The sequence below is a fragment of the Scyliorhinus canicula genome, chromosome 5, assembly GCF_902713615.1.
Source record: "Scyliorhinus canicula chromosome 5, sScyCan1.1, whole genome shotgun sequence".
In the NCBI taxonomy this organism is placed as follows: Eukaryota; Metazoa; Chordata; class Chondrichthyes; order Carcharhiniformes; family Scyliorhinidae; genus Scyliorhinus; species Scyliorhinus canicula.
Window position 1 is genome coordinate 135,980,341 of NC_052150.1, and position 14,443 is coordinate 135,994,783.

At 52.7% G+C, this 14,443-nt stretch overlaps 1 protein-coding gene across 2 annotated transcripts in view; it reads left to right on the forward strand.

Annotated features, from left to right (window-relative positions):
* The window catches only part of LOC119966290 (aromatic-L-amino-acid decarboxylase-like), a 211,851-nt gene that overhangs the window by 23,090 nt on the left and 174,318 nt on the right, over window positions 1-14,443 (forward strand). The gene's annotated exons all lie outside the window — the stretch shown is intronic.

Consider the following 14,443-nt stretch of genomic DNA (forward strand, 5'->3'; position numbering starts at 1 on the left):
GACAAAGCCATACCACCAATAGCTTCGGCCCGGATCCAATGCTGGGCCCTACTACTGGCGGCGTACCAGTATCAACTGGAGCATCGGCCAGGAACCCGGGTGGCAAACGACAACGCACTAAGCAGGCTGCCATGATTGGACACCCCACCATTGGTATCCAGAATAGATGAAATGGTGATGACATTACATTTCCTGGACACCTTTCCAGTGACCGCACAAAACATTCATTTGTGGACACAAAGGGACGCAGTTTTAGCAAAAATATAACACATGGTGCTAACAGGGTAGATGGAAAGACCAGTCCAGGCAGAATTCCGCCCCTACTGGAGCAGAAGAGAGTAGATCATTGTGGAAGACTGGATACTGCTATGGGGAGCCGGAGTAATCTTTCCAAGCCAGGGCCGTTGAGCCATACTGGCTGAATTACATCATGGGCACCCTGGAGTCTCAAAAATGAAGATGCTGACCAGGAGCAATGTCTGGTGGCCGGGCCTGGACACCGACATAGTGGCATTGGTAGGTCGGTGCCAAGAATGTCAACATGGGCAGAAGGTGCCACCGGCAGCCCCGCTGCCACATGGGAATGGCCAGGTAGACCATGGTCGCGACTTCATGTCAATTTTGCAGGCCTGTTTATGGGTTCAATGTTTTTTGTGATAGTAGATGCCCATTCCAAATGGCTGGATGTCCACAAAATGAGCTCGGCAAATACAACAGCAACCATTGAAAAACTTTGCACCTCGTCTGCAACACATGGTATACCAGAGGTGTCAGCTTCAGACAATGGGATTGGTTTTCACCAGCCAGAAGTCCATAAAATTCATGAGGCCAAACTCCATTCGGCAGATAAGGATGGCACCATACCGCCCGGCTTCAAATGGGTTGGTGGAGAGAGCTGTCCAGACCCTAAAAGTCGAGTTGAAGACACTAATCTATCACGCTGGCTATTTGACTCTCCGACAACCCTACACACCACAACGGGAATAGCACCGGTGCGGGAATAGCACCGGTGGGCAGCCAACTCTGAACCAGGCTGAGCCCACTATTCCAAAATTTAGGTGGAAAGAGTCGAAAAACACCAAGAGGCCCAATGCAGGGGCCACGACAACACTCGCCAAGAAAGGCAGTTCAACATGGGTGAAAAGGTATGGGTCAGAAATTATGCGAATGGCCCCACATGGGTAGCAGGAATGGTCAAAGCCAGGATAGGACCTGTGTTGTATCAGATACGTGTGGGAGAACATGTTGTAAAAAAGCACCTGGATCAGGTGCGCGCCTCTGATTCGTTTCCTTCCCCAGAGCTGACTCAGACCAGCATACCAAGGACTGTGCAGAGTCCTCCCCAACAGATTAATCAAGCCCCTCCAGCACTACTGGTGAGGACATCGGACTCTGATATGGACACCGTGGATGACGCTGCGGCTGTCGCACTGCCACCGGAGGAAGGCGCCCTCATCAGAAAAGATGGGCACCTAGCCATTATACCCCAGCTATGTCAGAGGCCGAAGTGGAGGATCTGGACCTGGCACAGAAACCAAGAAAGAGGCCCGTGAGTCACGGGGAGCACGGGGGCTCCTTGGGCTTTGGGGGGGGGGGGGTGTAATAACTTGAGATTGGCCAATTGGAATACGAGTTCCCTGATTAGCGGCACAATCAGGGAACCTCCTTCTTTGTATATAACAGGGAGGATCCTCTGCACTCCCAGTGTGGACAGAAAGCTGAATGCACCTAGTTGTTCGGCTGTTGGTTTTGTTAATATAAGGAATTCTGGTGAAGGGACGTTGCTCCGTGGACTTATTACACACAAGTTCACTTCTGCAATAATGGACGTCACCTTCTAAAGGACGAGGGGGCTCTGACGGTTAGGGACATCCTCCACCCAACCCTTCAAACCTAGCCCTACCCCAACCCTCCCTGACACCCTCTCTCCCACAACTGTAAACCACACGTGTGGCTAACAATGCCCTCTGTGTGTCTCCTCCGAATCCTCACCTCCTTCGAGGAGCGGCCCCTGGAGATGACTGGTGTGGCCGAGGACAGGGCAGTCACTCAAGGAGGCTGGTGGATGCCGCAGAGGTGAGGTACCACCAGGCTCCACCCGGGGGACCTGTCAAAACGGGAGGAGTGATTGCCTTACTAACTGACCCATCCCTGCCACTGACTGTATACCCATTCTCCCGAAAGATCCAGCAGGTGACGGCTCTGGCCCATCCCGGGCAGCCACCTCTCCTGACCCTGAGGAGAATACCTCGGAGGAGAGCTCCATGGATGTAACTGTCATAGTCGCGGCACAGCTGTCATCCCCACCCCCCACCAGATACACACATCTCGGTGGCAAATGTTAGTGGTCAGGTTTCTGGGGCACAATCTGGTGAGCAGCACACTGCTGCTGATGTACATCAGGTGGAGGCAGGAACCCCCAGGCCAGACAGCAGTTGTAGGTCTGCTGGATCCCAGGACCCAGCTGGGTCCCAGTCTGATGCTGAGGAAGAGGTCATCCCGGAGCTGATGGAGATGATAGGGAGCAGCCGGGACATTCGGAAGGAGATGTCAGTATCACTCCTGCAGATCCATAGCCGATTGGAGGAATCCCAGAGGCTACGGGCACAGGAGATGGCGCCGGCAATGAGTGGCGTCGAGGCCAACACTGCTAGGGTGATGACCACAATGGAGAGACTGGTGCACGACGTCGGCACCATGAGTGAAGGTGTCCTAGGCGCCACGCAATCGGAGACGGCCATGGCTGAGGGTCTTGGCAGTATGTCTACCTCACTGGGGGATGTCACCCAGTAGCAGGGTGACCTTAATGAGGTTCTGCAGGACATGTTCCACTATCAAATGGGCATGGCCGAGGAGCTGCAGAGCTTGTCTCAGTCGCAGGTGGGTATGGATAAGGCGCTGCAGAGCATGGCCCAGTCACTGAGGAGCAATGTCAAGGGCGTCAACACTCTGATGCGGACCTTGGGGAACCGCAAGGGCTGGCAGAGCCAGACGATGCAGGGCAGCCGGGGCTCAAACCAGCTGCCCCACAGTCCCAAGGTGAACCCCAGGGCCTTATGGGCACTGACCGGGATGAATGGGCACTGAGTGCCAACACAGACCCGTCCCATGGGGCAGCGACAGTGGCCACCAGATCTCCCGAGTTCCACTCCTCTGAAGAGGCTGCATCTCGGGGTCAGCACATGGGACAGGGTGGCATAGCTGTATCTGTGCCACCAAGTGAGCCTGGGCTCTCCGGCCCCAAAGGATGCCCACCAGGGACATCGAAGGTCACGGGATGAGGTAAGCAGCTGGTTGCCTACACCTCAGATGTGCATCCTGGGGACACACCTAGATGTAGTGGTAGAGCTGGGAGGACCAAGCACATTGAGGATCACCTGGGGAGGGGGACGGGATAGATAGTGGGTCAAGGGCGGATTTTAGGTGAGGGGGTGAGGGGGGCTGCACTGAGGAGAGTGGGCATATATATTGTACAATAAACATCCTTGTGCAGGGTTGTCCGGTGTGCACCATGGAGTGAGTGGTCACACAGAGGCAGCTCGTACCCAAGGTTACAGAAAAGAGCTCTTTTTTAAGCAACACGGGTTGGAATTTCGATGAAAAGGCGTAGGTGAATGTTGGAGGAGTACTTTCCCCCAGGAATGGTATGTTTCTTGGTTATCAGACCCTCAGAAACAGTGCAAGATTTGGCTGAAACAGCAGCAGACAAAAGCCTCTGCAAGCATGCAGGCAGGGGAAGGGCCAGCTTAGAGGCCTCAAGCTGACTTGAGGGCCTTTATGAACGCTGAATTCTAGCAGCAGAGGGAAGAACTGTGAAAAGATCTCACCAAGGCCATTGAAGAAGCGGGGACGGACTTCCGGCTGCGGTGATGCGGAGCTGAGCCGCACTTTCGGTGGCTCCCACTATTTTTGGACTTGCCAAGTGATGTTAATAACAAAGCTGATTTATTAACACTACTTTAAACTAGATTCAAACGTATTCCTAAGTATAAAGGTTGCTAAAATAAACAATGCTATAACTCTAACGACAGAACTTTCACGCCTAAACATCTTCTCCCCGAATCAAGGATTATCATATGATATATATGTGACTCCTCTTGATCACCATCTGGTGGTGAGATGTATTTACAAGCAATTGGTAACCCTTTATCTCCTATGCGATACCCATATTGTTCGAGGGGCATCCCGGCGATGGCAGAGAAACCTGCTGCCCGGACATCTCAGGTGGGCTTGGTCCATGTCAAAAATGATGTAGTCTTCTGCCCGGGCATACAGGGCATTCGTGACCTGCCGGATGCCCCTGTGGGCTGTGGCCTGTGAGATACCACACAGGTCCCCACTCGAGCCCTGGAATGATCCCTGGCATTAAAGTTCAGGGTTGCAGTGACGTTGACGGCTACATGGAGCGGCTGTCCTCCTCTTCCATGTGGTGCCAAGTTGGCAAGGATATGGCACAGGTGTTGCACCGTCTCCTTGTTGAGTCTGAGCCTCCTGCGGCACATGCTGTCCGTCATTTGTTCATATGACCAGCGACGTCTGTACACCCTGGGCCATTGCGGGACTCTCCCTCTCCCTCATGGGCGGCCGGGACCTCAGCTTGTCGGACGGGATCAGGCCCATGGGCCGCTGCCTCGAGCGTCTGCAGATGCTGCTTCCGCCATCTCTGGCGCCTGGCTGCATCGCGTAGCGCCAGGACCACTAGGGCAACCTCTCCGTCCAAGATCCCTATCATCGCGTTCAATATCTGTAAGGCATTGGGAGAGAGTATTAGACCGTGGTGGCTCCCAACCCAGAACCCTCCCTTCCCCCATAGATTTCTCCGCCCCACCAACCTACCCGGAACGCCCTCCCTATGTACTCCATTCCGCAGCAGGCACCCCCTCATCCGGCCCCAGGACCTGTACCTCGGACACCCGCTCAGAACATCACCCGGACCGGGCGCTGGCCCCCTCCCCATGGCACTCACCCACCCTTCGGCTGTGGACATGTTTCCCAGAGCTGTGTCCCATCCCCTGAGTGTTTGGATGTTGGCTGCTGTGTGTGTGATGCTGCCTTCCGTAGTGTTCTGGCACACTGCCCAGGCATCACTGTCTGATTGGGATGCTAGGCAACGACACCGACGGGAATACACTTGCTGTGCCACCCTGTCCCATGTGCTGACCCCGAGATACAGCCTCTTCAGAGGGGTGGAACTCGGGAGATCTGGAAGTGCTCACTTAACCACGATTGCCAATTTCCTATAAGCAATAGCCTTCAGCTCAGCAGCCAGAGGCCTCGGGAGTCAGTAGGACGTATGGGTGGTCGATGGGGCAGATGGGCAGAGACAAGGGTTGCCCCCGGAAAGGGTACACATGATCCAGGGGTTGGCATGGTGGTGAAGCGAGTGGTTCCCCCACGGTTTCCCCCCTAGTTCACCCCCCCACCGTCCCATGGTAGCCGACCCCTGCGGAGGATCGCCCCACCCCCAGCCAAGCTCCTCTTTCCCCCCCCCCCTCACGCCAAGCATTAGGGTGAGTAGCCCAGCGTCCCTGGCTCTTTGCATGTGAGCAAAGATGGCTACTCACGTCCTCGGCTCCCCACTGAGTCCCTTCCGCCAGGTTCACGTTATCGGCGCCAGTGTGAACACTTGCTGTGGAGGCCGCTGAATGACGGGAGGCCATTGGATAAAAAATGGCTCTCGTTAATTGTATTGAAATGGGGCTTAAGTAGTGATAATTGGTTTTTTAGAACAGTACAGCACAGAACAGGCCCTTCGGCCCTCGATGTTGTGCCGAGCAATGATCACCCGACTTAAACCCACATACCCGTAACCCAACAATCCCCCCCATTAACCTTACACTACGGGCAATTTAGCATGGCCAATCCACCTAACCCGCACATCTTTGGACTGTGAGAGGAAACCGGAGCACCCGGAGGAAACCCACGCACACACGGGGAGGACGTGCAGACTCCACACAGACAGTGACCCAGCCGGGAATCGAACCTGGGACTCTGGAGCTGTGAAGCATTGATGCTAACCACCATGCTACCGTGAGGCCCCCGTGTGGTTTATCGCCACACTACGGCGAGATCCCGATTTCGTGTATGGGAGGGGACTGGTTGCATCACAAATTGTTTGGCGCCTGGCGCGGATATCGTTTTTGGCCTCTCCCGCGATTCACCGGCCTCGTTTCGCTTGAGTGGGAGCATAACGAGGCCAGAAGATTGGTCCTGAGGGAGATAAAGGCAGAGTGCTAGTGCCATTGGACTAGTAATCCAAAGACCCAGGTTCTGCGCTGAGGATATGGGTTCAGATCCCCTTTGGCATCTGCCGGAATTTGAATTCAATTAAAATTTCTGGAATATGAAGCTCATCTCCATAATGGTTACCGTGAAACCATCACCAATTTAAAAAAGAAAAGATCTGGTTCACGAATGTCGTTTGGGGAAGCAAATCTGATGTCCTTACCTGGTCTGGCCCAGATGTGACTCCAGACCCAGCGCAATATGGTTGACTCTTAACTACCCTACGAAATGATTGAGAAAGACACTCACTTCAAGGGAAATTAAGGATGGGCAACAAATGCTAGTCTTGTCAGAGGCACTCTCATCCATGACAAAATAAAAGGGAAAAAAGCCTTATGGAATTTTGGATTAAAATAACAGACTATGCAGCCATGGACAATACAAGATAGAGTTGGATGGACCTGGGCCTGGGGCCTGGTGAGGGGGGCCTGCTGCAGCCTGGAGTACATGGGGAGGGTGATCCTGGTAGGTTGGTGAGGGGGGTGGGGAAATCAATGGGGGAATGGAGGGTCTTGCGGTGGAATGGATAGAGTTCAGGGAAATTTCTCAGGCAGGCAGAAAGGAGATGGTGGTGTGCCATAGGGATTTATGGTGGGACCACTGTTATGGTTTGCACTCAAAATTAATGGTATAGGGGGAGATTCTCCGCCACTGCTGCCAATTGTGTTCTGATGCTCCGGTCCCTTTTTGGCAGCGGCAACGAGGTACAAGCCACATGCTGCAGGAGGATGCAAATGGATCATTTGAAACCATTTGCATCCGACAACGGGCTGGAAGCCTGATTCTCCATGGCTCTGGGTGTGGATTGGTGCAAGTATTTTTAAGCGATATACCCTGCGGAGGGTTAAGGGGGTAATTATGTAATGTAGGTGCCCCCAAAAATGATTGGAGGGCTCCCCTCTCTCCCACAACGCAAATCCTGCTCACTTCACTCCAAAACCGCACCCCCCCCCCCTCCCCCCGCACCCCCCAGATACCCCAGCCTGGAAGCTGAGGAACAATCCAGGCAGCAACAATGAAAAGTCCCTGCTTTTTCACTTTCCTGTCCCTTACATGTGCTGCCTCAGACAGCCTAGAAAGCAGCAGCTGTTGCTCCATAGAAAGCCAAAACACATCACAAGACTTAAATCCCCTCAGATCCTTTAATTTGCAAGGCTTCCATTCACTTTTAAAGAGAAATAGCTTTTAGTAGGCTGTAATTTACAAGGTAATAGCTTCCAGACACCCAGGTGCCTGAGTTGCTTATTGTTATTTCCCTTCAAGTTTGAATATATCTCAAAAGTATTTTTCAGCATTGCTTTGCTGCGAAGCCAACTGGACAGCTGCCAGACCACGGTAGCACACCTCCATTCAAAATGGCGGCCTGATAGTGGGATGCAAACGGAATCTCAGGAGCACTGCTGTCTCACAGCGCCAAAGACCCAGGTTTGATTCTGACTTTGGGTTACTGTCTGTTTGGACTATGCACATTCTTCCTGTGTCTGCATGGGCTTCCTCCGGGTGCTCAGTTTCCTCCCACAGTCCAAAGATGTGCAGGTTAGCTGGATTAGCAATGCTAAATTGCCCTTGGGGGTGTTTAGGGGATAGGGTTGGGTATTGGGCCTTGGTAGGGTGCTCTTTCAGAGAGAGGTGCAGACTCAGTGGATCGAATGGTCTTCTGCATTGTCGGGATTGTATGAGTTCCCACCATGCATAAATTAGCATGGCAAGGGAGAGAGTATAGCACGTGAAACCGCTCTTAGCACCAGTGCAGACCAGGAGTGAATGTACTCTGGCCAGAGAACATGGGTCGCGATTCTCTGAAAACGCGGCTAAGCGTTGACGTTGGCGTCAACACCAGAATGTTTCACGCTGGCGTTAATGTGCCTCTTGGCTCAGCGATTCTGTTGCCCACAGGTGGCCAGCACGGCGTTGGAGTGCTGTGTGCTGCTCCAGCTGCCGTACGTGGCCCTGCACTGCTCGCTGCGAGTCTGCGCATGTACGTGGCGGCCGCTTGTGTGCTGGCGCCGCGCAACATGGCGGAGTCACACAGCGGGCTGGCATGGAAGAAAATGGCCACCCCAGATCACGCGCACCCGCCGATCAGTGGCCCCCGCGCGCCTGCCTGTTGTGGAGGGCCCCCCCGCCAAAGTCTGATCCCCCCCACCCCCCCCCCCCCCCCACCAGAACAGCTACCGTGGCCGCAGGTCTGAGCTTCCGCCGGGTGGAACCATGTTAGAACTACGCCGGCAGGAACTTGGCCGGTCGACCGCGGAGAATCGCCGCGGGGGCCTCTTTCATCGGCCCCCGACCGATGTCACGTCGACTGCGCATAATGGAAAATTGCGTCCCGGCGTCGGACCAGCGTTCATAATCCCCCTGGACTGCTGAGGCCTTTGGCCGTGCAGCTAAAGGCTGTCGCTAGTTGGAAATTGGCAGTCGTATTTAAGTGAGCACTTGACACATGCCAAGTGCATTCCCGTGGGTGGACAGGCCATGTACATGTGGGAACCATTGCCCAGCATCCCGATGGCACATTGATGCCTAGACACTGTGTTTGAACACTGCAGGAGGCTGGGTTAGCGCCACGGTGGGGGTGGGGTGGGGGGGGGGGGGGGGGTTGGGGGTGGGGGGGGGGGGTTGCGTGGAGAGATGGGCAGAGGGTACAGGATTCAGCCTGCATTGCGGAAGAAAGTGACAGAGGCATCATAATAGTTGTGCAAAAAATTTGTTCAATGTGTTGCATAATACCCCACTCCCGATGGTGCCGCCTCTCCCCCGCCCGCCCCAACCCCGGTTCCCTCAGTGATCCTAAATGTGGCCTAGCCCTCATAGCTCTATCACTACGTATCGGTGTTTCCCCAGGATGCACATCAGAGGTGGAGGCAGTGACCTTTGATATCTGGGACCGGAGGACCCCGGCTCACTTGCTGATGGCACACGCACAGCAGTCCCGCCCTGTCCCGGCTGACTGCAAAATGTGGCCTCATCAGAGGGGTGGTACTCGGGGGAGCTGGTGGCCACAGTTGCCACTCCATGGGACCGATCTGACCTGGCATTCAGCCCGATCGATGCCCATAGGATACTGAGGTTCACCTGGGGACGGAGGGGCAGCTAGTTGAAGCCCTGGCTGCCCCTGCATCGTCTGGCTCTGCCAGCCCTGGCAGTTCCCCATGATCTGCACCATGGTGTTAATGCCCTTAGTGATGCTCCTCCATGGGACATGCTCTGCAATTCCTCAGCAATGCCCACACATGGCTGGAACATGTCCTGCAGAACCTCATCAAGATCAGCCTGGTGCTGGGTGACATCCCCCAGACTGCACCAGGGTCTCCACTGTGGTCGCCAACCCAGCAGTGTTGGCCTCGAATGCCACTCATTGTCAGTGCCATCTCCTGTGCCTGTAGCCTCTGGAACTCTCCGGCTATGGATCTGTTGGAGTGATGCTGATATCTCCCTTTGAATGTACTGGCCGCTCCCTAACGTCTCCATCAGCTCCAGATAACCCACGTCTAGAGGCTCAGCATCAGGCTGGGACCCATCTGGGTCTTGGGATCCAGCAACCTTCCGACTGCTGTCTCACCTGGGGTACCTGCCTCCTCATCAGCATCGTGTGGTGGTCACTAGAATTTGCCCTAGAAACCTGACCACTAACGTGTCCCATCATGGTGTGTGTATCTGCTCTGGTGGAGGGTGGATGTGACCACGGTGGCATCCTCCGAGCTCTCCTCCACGGTGTTGACCTTGGAGTCAGGAGTGGGGGCCACCCGGGATGGGCTGACGCCATTGGCTGGAGGACCTGCAGGAGAATGGACATGTGGTCAGTGGGAGGGATGGGTCAGTCAGTAAGGCAATCAGTACACACATTTGGCAAGTCTCCTGGGTGGAGCTCGGGTAGTTCCTTACCTCTGTGGCGTCCACCAGCCTCCGCGTGGGTGACCGATCTGTCCTCAGCCATACCTGTCATCTCCAGGGACCGCTCCTCGAAGAAGGTGAGGATTCTTATGTCTGGCACACTTTGCCGGTCTGGGCTCCCTCCCGCCAATTGTGGGAGAGCTTTTCATGAGGAGACACAGAGAGGACATCGTTAGCAACCCGCGTGGTTCAGTGGTGAGAGAAGGGATGTGAAGGCAGGGTTGGGGGGGGAGGGAGGGCTGGAGTAACTTGGAGAGTTGGGGGTGGCTGCTCCCTTGGGGGGTGGGAGGGGGGGGAGGACGTTGGTGTCTACTCAATCATGCTGCCCGGTGTAGGTCGTTGACCTTCTTCCTGCACTGCTGGCCAGTCCTCTTGGTCTCACTGTTGGAACTAACGGCTGGCGCAACCTCATCCCAGGCAGCACTTGCTGCCTTGTGGCTCACCCTCTGGGACTCCCGGGAGAACAGGACATCCCTCCTGGTCTCCACTGCGTCTGGGAGCCCCTGCAGGTCAGCGTCCCTGAATCATGGGGCTGGTCTCCTTGGCACCATTATTACGAGCTGACTGGCATTGGCTGAGCAGGTGCAGTTTCAGTGCTCTCGACCTTGTTTGTATGGGGCTGGTGAGCACGGTCCTGGAGAATCAGCTCGTGAGGTGTTATTTGTGGCAAGAAGCCCGTGAGGCCTTGTTAAATGGACCAATCAACATTGAATTTCGTTGCCGGTTTCGCTGTGCCGAGTGCCGGGAAGCTCGCGGCATTTCCCGCTCGCTACCACACTTAGAAATGTTTCTGGAGAATCGCGCGCAATGTTAAATTTGTATTGAACCTTTGTCTGTACTTGGTGTGTTGTGTGCCATTCTGGTGTCCCTACTACAAAGAACATATTGAACCACTGAAGAGAGGATGCGACTATCAGAAAGGTTATGCAGTCTTTAGCTGGAAAAGAGAAGGCTCCAGAGGAGACGTGATGGAGGACTTAATAATTTGAAGGACTTCAATAGGGTACATAACCTGAAACCATTTCCATTTCTGTGTAAGTCCAGAACAAGGGGACAAATATACAAGACGGAGCGATTTTGGGAAGTGTTCCATACTTTTAGGTGTAGATATCTGAAGGCACAACCAACAATTGTAAAGCTAAATAAATGGTGAATGCACTTGAGGCCCGAGTTCTTGAGTGGTTGTATGATGGAAGAAATTAAGGAAGTAGGGAGGAGAGATGCCATGGAGCAATTTGAGCATGAGGCTGACAGTATTTAAATAAAGTTGGTGGTGGTGGATCTGCAGCCAATGAAGATCAGCAAGCATGGGGCTGGAGAATAAGCAGGACTTTGTAAAATTTAGGATATGTGATGCACTATCAATTGACCACAGAAGCAAAGTTGTAGTCCGAAACTGAAGGCTTTAATAGACAAGATGTTTCCCCAGCAGCTCAGGGACAGAAAGGAAGCTGTGGGGAACACACGGGCTCTTATACCCCGCCTTACAGGGCGGAGCTACCTTACAGCTCTAACCAATGGGTGACTAGTGTTACATACCATTGGGCCAATGAGCAGCGAGCCTTCTCCACCAATGGTGTCTAGGCATTGCTAATTACCGTAATACCTCTAGTCATACTACCACAATATGGTAAAGAGTTTTGGATCATTTCAGTTTTATGGAGGGGTAAAGTTAAGAGATAGGCCATGAAACCATTGAGAAAGTCAAAACTGGAGGTAACAAAGGCTTGGATGAGGATTTTAACAGGTTGGCTGAGGTGGCCAGAGCAAGGTAATGTTAGAGAGAGATGCAACGAGATGATCATTATGATAGAGAGGTTATGGGATTGGAATGTCAATTCGAGGTGGAATAGGACACCAAGGTTGCAAATAGTCTAGCTTGAGACAACGACCGGGATCCATCAAAGGGTGAAATCTATGGCTGGGGAACTATGTTTTTATGGGGATAGAGGACTATGGTTTTGGTGTTCATCGTATTTAATTGGAGGAATTTCTGCATATCTAGGATTGGCATTTGGACAAGTAATCAAAAAATACAGAGGCAGTGATTGAGGGATGTGGTAGTGAGGTCGAGTTGGATATCACCACAAGGCATTTGATGTTGTCTCTTGGGATGTGTTGTTGAGGGACAACATGCAGATGAAAAATAGGAGAGATCAATGATAGATCTGAGGTTGCAAGAGAACCTGAATTTTGTGGCGGGGGAGGGGGGTTGGTGGAAGGGTGGGTGCGGGAATGTTTGACCCTCGGGAATGAAAGTCACCAACGGATTTTTAAGAATCAGTCACCCACAATAATAACATGCTGCAGATCATCCCCTCAGTGGACGGGAAGTCCTCAAGAACTACCATTAGCCAGCAACTCCAGCAGGCTCAGCAGCACTAGAACTGAGGAGTGGACACTGCTGGGACTGCAAGCAGTTTTACAAAAATCTTGGAATGATACCTGACCAGATAAGTCCCATTCCTTTATGGTGGGAAGGGTTCGGATTACCCAGCAGCAAGGCTGGAGTGGGGGCAGGAGGCTTTGCAGGCCAGGTGGGATGGAACAAATTGGGAGAGTGGACTGATTGATTGATTGATTTGATTTATTGTCACATGTACCGAAGTACAGTGAAAAGTATTTTTCTGCGGCCGAGGGAACATACACAGTACGTACATAGTAGACAAAAGAATAATCAACAGAGAACATTGACAAATTATACCAGGTTCCCAGGTTCGATTCTCTGCTGGGTCACTGTGCGGAGTCTGCACGTTCTCCCCGTGTCTGCATGGGTTTTCTCCGGGTGCTCCGGTTTCCTCCCACTGTCCAAAGACGTGCAGGTTAGGTGGTTTCGCCATCCTAAATTGCCCTTAGTTTCCAAAAAGGTTCGGAGGGGTTGTTGCGTTACGGGGATAGGGTGGAATTGAGGGATTAAGTGGGTCGGTGCAGACTTGATGGGCTGAATGGCCTCCTTGTGCACTGTATGTTCTATGTACATCGACAAACAGTGATTGGTTACAGTGCGGAACAAGGGACCAAACAAAGCCAATACATGAGCAAGAGCATCATGGGGCGTTGTGAATAGTGTTCTTACAGGGAACAGATCAGTCCGAGGGGGAGTCGTTGAGGAGTCTTGTAGCTGCAGGGAAGAAGTTGTTCCGATGTCTGGATGTGCAAGTCTTCAGACTTCTGTACCTTCTGCCTGATGGAAAGGTCTGGAAGAAGGCAATGCCTGGGTGGGAGGGGTCTCTGATAATGCTGTCTGCCTTCCTGAGGCAGGGGGAGGTGTATACAGAATCAATGTGGGGGTGGCAAGCTTGTGTGATGTTTTGGGCTGAGTTCACCACGCTCTGCAGTTTCTTGCGATCTTGGACCAAGCAGTTGCCATACCAGGCCGTGATGTAGCCAGATAGGATGTTCTCTATCGCACATCTGTCGAAGTTTGTGATAATCGTTGCAGACATGCCAAATTTCTTTAGCTTCCTTAGGAAGTAGAGACGTTGTTGGGCTTTCTTGACTGTTGCATCAACGTGAGTGGACCAGGACAGACTGTTGGTGATGGTGACCCTAAGGAACTTACAGCTATCGACCATCTCCACTTCGGAGCCATTGATGCAGACGGGAGTGTGTGTCGTGCTGCGCTTCCTGAAGTCGACGATCAGTTCCTTGGTCTTTCCAACATTTAGAGATAGGTTGTTTTCGGTACACCATGCAACCAAGTGATTTATCTCCCTCCTGTAGTCTGATTTGTCGATGTTTGAGATACGGCCCACCACAGTCGTATCATCCGCAAACTTACAGATTTATAGTGGATGGGGTAACATCCTCAGGGGTGCCCCCAATGTAGTGGATGAGGTAACATCCTCAAGGATGCCCCCAATGTACACAAAGCGCCCCTCCAAATGATGTGCATAGAATTTGTATTCAGTCTAATATTGGAGGAGATGGAAATGGCAGCAGGCGGTACATTCCTGTAAATCAGCATATAGTGGAAGCAAGAGGCTTGTTTGATCCCTGATAATTGTCTGCCTAGTTATTGGACAGATAGACACACACTTAAACCAGAGACAATGTGAGATTCTGTCACAGGAGTGATTGCAGGAAATGAATCGAAAAATACCTAATGTAAAACCTTAAAATATATTAGTGCTGATAAGACAGGCTAAAATGCAATATCTGAATCAAACTAACATTCTAACCGCATTTAACAATGAGGTTCAAGGTCCATGGATGACATGCAGCGAGGCTATAAGGTTGAGATTAAGTTTTTAAAATGTGCTAA